General features: G+C 45.8%; 1 non-coding gene across 1 annotated transcript; it reads right to left on the bottom strand.

Annotated features, from left to right (window-relative positions):
- Nucleotides 1-713: 713 nt before the first annotated feature.
- On the bottom strand, nt 714-874 carry LOC120521743. The gene has a single exon (XR_005632187.1). It is a non-coding gene; the product is annotated as a U1 spliceosomal RNA (small nuclear RNA).
- Nucleotides 875-3,471: the final 2,597 nt, after the last annotated feature.

Here is a 3,471-nt window from a genome sequence, read left to right as displayed (position 1 = left end):
CATCCATCCATGAGGTGGAACGGTAACAGGGGTCTTAAATGGGTGCTAGAGCTAGAGAGCCGACAGAAGGGGATCAGCATGAAGGACAACGCACATTCTAATTCAAAAAGACATTCCGAAAAATTTCAAAAGAATGGCAAAAAAAAAAAAAAAAAAATGAAGACAGACAGGGGAAGGAGAAAAAAAAACATACGGCTGTCGTTCAGAAAAAAAGGGCTTCCAAAGTTGCATATTTGGGGGGAGAAAGGAGCAGCCCCGTTTACTGGGAATACTGAGTGCTGTAAGCTTTTGCCTTTCTGCCAGCAGGAGTCGCCCTTCACCCGTCTTTTTCTTTTCCTCCTTCCACCCGTGTCAGAAGCTGGCCTTGGCAGCAAGGAAAGCGGCTTAAAATCAGTAAAGAGGCACTAAAAATAATGAATGGTTATTTATATTATTATTTTATTATGTGGGGGGGTCCTTAAGATAAATAAATACATTGATTAGTTAATTTAAATTAATATTATTTTTATTATCATTTTTCTAGGGGGCGGGGGTCCTTAAAATAAATAAATAAATGGACAGACAGACAGATTGATTGATTGATTTTGAACTTTTTATTTATTGCTTAAAGCTCCCAGAGCTGTTGTCTCACAGGCTCCTGCTTCACAATCGCCCAAGCACCACTTCCATAAGTTGAAACGCATGTTTTCAGTCTGTTTTTGAACCAGGACTATCAGGGAGAGCGCGAACGCAGTCCCCACTACCACAAATTATGCAGTCGAGTTTCCCTGCATTTGGGGAAATCGCAGGGTCAGCACACCCGGAGTGCAATGGATGAGCCTCGCCCTGGGAGAACCACCTTAGTGATCATGGTATCTCCCTGCCAGGTAAGTATGAGTTGTACAGCCTGGCGCTCATCCTCCCACTTCTCGGCTTCACGCTCGGCGGCGGGAGGTTTTCCCAGCACAGTCCTCGGTCCTTCGGCCTCCTTCGGCTTCGGGATCCTTCGGGCTTCTTGCCTCGGGAGCGCGATGCGCGGGAGCTAGCTGCTGCCCAGACGCCCGTGTGCACCGTGACCTGATGTTGGGTTGCAACTGCCCTCACCACCTTGATTAGACAGGTTTCACTAGCAACCCCAAGGTGCACCTCGTTTAAAACCGACCCATCGCTGGCTATTGGCGGGAAGAAAACAGGGGGGGTGGACTGGGGGGGACGCTGAATGAAAACAGCCCCCAACACAAAGACAGGCGGCAGGCGGGGCAGGCGGGGGCGGCAGACAGGAGGGGGAGGCAAGCTGCGAAAGAGGAAGGCACCCTGCGCCCCGGAGACCGAGAGGAAGAAGCCCCTGGGCCCCGCACACGGCAGCAGAGCCCCCTGGGAAGACCGCCCCGGGGCCCGCGGGGATCGGGCAGCGTTTGGGAAACGCGAGACGAGGTTTCCCCCCCTTTGATCCACTGTGGAAGTTAGCAAGGATGGGGTTGCGGTTCTTTTAAGACCCCCCTTTGTGGCAGGCCCCCCGCTGATGAGGGGACAAATCTCGTTTTGTCTATTTCACCCTATCCATCCTTTTAAAATCCATCCATCCATGAGGTGGAAGGGGAAAGGGGGATTTTTAAAGGGGTAGAGCGAGAGGGGACAGAAGGGGATCGATAAAAGTCAAGCCATTCTAATTCAAAAGAAAAGAAAAAAAAAAGAAGGCAAAAAAAAAAAAAAAAAAAAAAAGACAGGGGGAAGGGAAAAAAAAAAAAAAAAAAGCTGTTGTTTTAAAAAAGAGGGTTTCCCCTTGCTTTTTGGGGGGAAAAAAACAGCCCTCCAGGCCATACCACTCTGGAAACGTCCATCTGGGGCTAAGCAGAGGGGGCCCTGGGTAGTACTTGGAGGGGGAGACCGCCGGGGAATACCGAGTGCCGAAGTTTTGCCTTTTAGCAGGAGTCCCCCTTTCCTTTTTTTTTTTCCTCCTTCCACCCGTATGAAGCGGGGCTTTCACCCGAGTTTTCCAGCCCCAAATGCCGGTTGGGGGGTGCGTTTATGCCAGGGGGATTGAGGTCCCGGGCCGGGTCCCTGACGATCCCCTTTTTGTGTTGCGGGCCCCCCGCGAAGAGTGGACAGATTATCTGTCTTTCATCCATCCATCCATCCATCCATGAGGAGGAAGGGAACGGGGGGCAAAGGGGGGAGAGCAGAGAGCCCGAAGGGGGATCAGATGAAGGACAACAATTCAAATTTAAAAGAATGGAAAAAAAAAAAAAAAAAAAAAAAGAAGACAGACAGGGGAAGGAAAAAAAAAAAAAAAAAAATAGGGCTGTGTTTAAAAAAAGAGGGCTTCCAAAGTTGAGATTTTTTTTTCCTCAAAAAACAGAGGTTTTCTGATCTTTCCCAAATTATTTTCTGTTAAAAACTTGTTTATTTGTGTATGCACCCCTTTTCCCTTTCCACAAATTCTTTATCAGTTTTTTGGGGGCCCCCAATCTTTTTTTCCCCCACCTTTTTTCCCGACTTCCCAAACACCACCAAGTCCCCTATCCAGTTTGATGTCTACTATGTGTCTCTGCCTTTTCTCCTTCCATTCCCCACTTTGGGGGAGTCCCCATTGCATGTCCAATGACTTATTTTTTTTTTTTACATCCGTCCCCGGGGCATTTAGGCCCCCGTAAAATTTTTTCTTTTACTTAAAGCCAGGTTTGGGTTTCTAGGGTTTATGGGGGGCCAGCCAGGCAATCGCTACTTGATTATTTGGGAAAATTTCCCAAAATTATATCAGTTTAGATTCTCCTAGATTTCCCGAATGTTTTCTGGCTTCTACTTTCCTTACTTTTTCCCTAATTTTTCCACCTCCTCCACAAGTCCTTTTCATCCGTGAAGTCCCCAATCTTTTAACAGTCCATCAACCTCCTGTTTGTTTTTAATCTAAACTCATATGGTTTCTTGTTCTGGGTTTTTTAAAAACCCAAACCTTCTTAGATGACCACCCATCATGTACCGGCTAAACCGGGGCCCTCCCTTTTTCCCCCCTTGTAACAAGGATATGTAAACGTGGGTATTTCAATCTTAACAAGATCCAAGTCCAGAAAAACCTTTTTTCCCTTTTCCTTTTTTTTTTTTTACTTTTTTGTCTTGACCTTTCCCCTTTAGACCCCCAAAAAAAAAACATTGTCTTTTATTTTTTAGAATATTTTTGTCCCGAAAAAAAATGTTGCCAGAAAAGAGCCCAAAAATTATTATTTTAAATTGAAAATTTTTCCCCCCATATGAGTCTCCAGTCCTCCAGAGACTTGTGAGTTTTTATAACTTTTCCACTCCTTCCAGTTCCTTCCCCCCTTTTCCTCTCCAAAATGGACCCTAATATTTTAACCCCTCTATGTATTTTCAGTCAGGCTTTAAAATCCTCCGCTATTGCCCTGCAGATGGACTGATTTCCCTTATTTTAAATTTGGGCTCTTTTTTTTTTTTAATTTTGTTCCAGGATATCTGATCATATCCCTAACTTCCCAA

The sequence above is a fragment of the Polypterus senegalus genome, unplaced genomic scaffold (assembly GCF_016835505.1).
Source record: "Polypterus senegalus isolate Bchr_013 unplaced genomic scaffold, ASM1683550v1 scaffold_9169, whole genome shotgun sequence".
Lineage (NCBI taxonomy): Eukaryota > Metazoa > Chordata > Cladistia > Polypteriformes > Polypteridae > Polypterus > Polypterus senegalus.
This window is presented reverse-complemented; position numbering and strand designations above follow the sequence as displayed.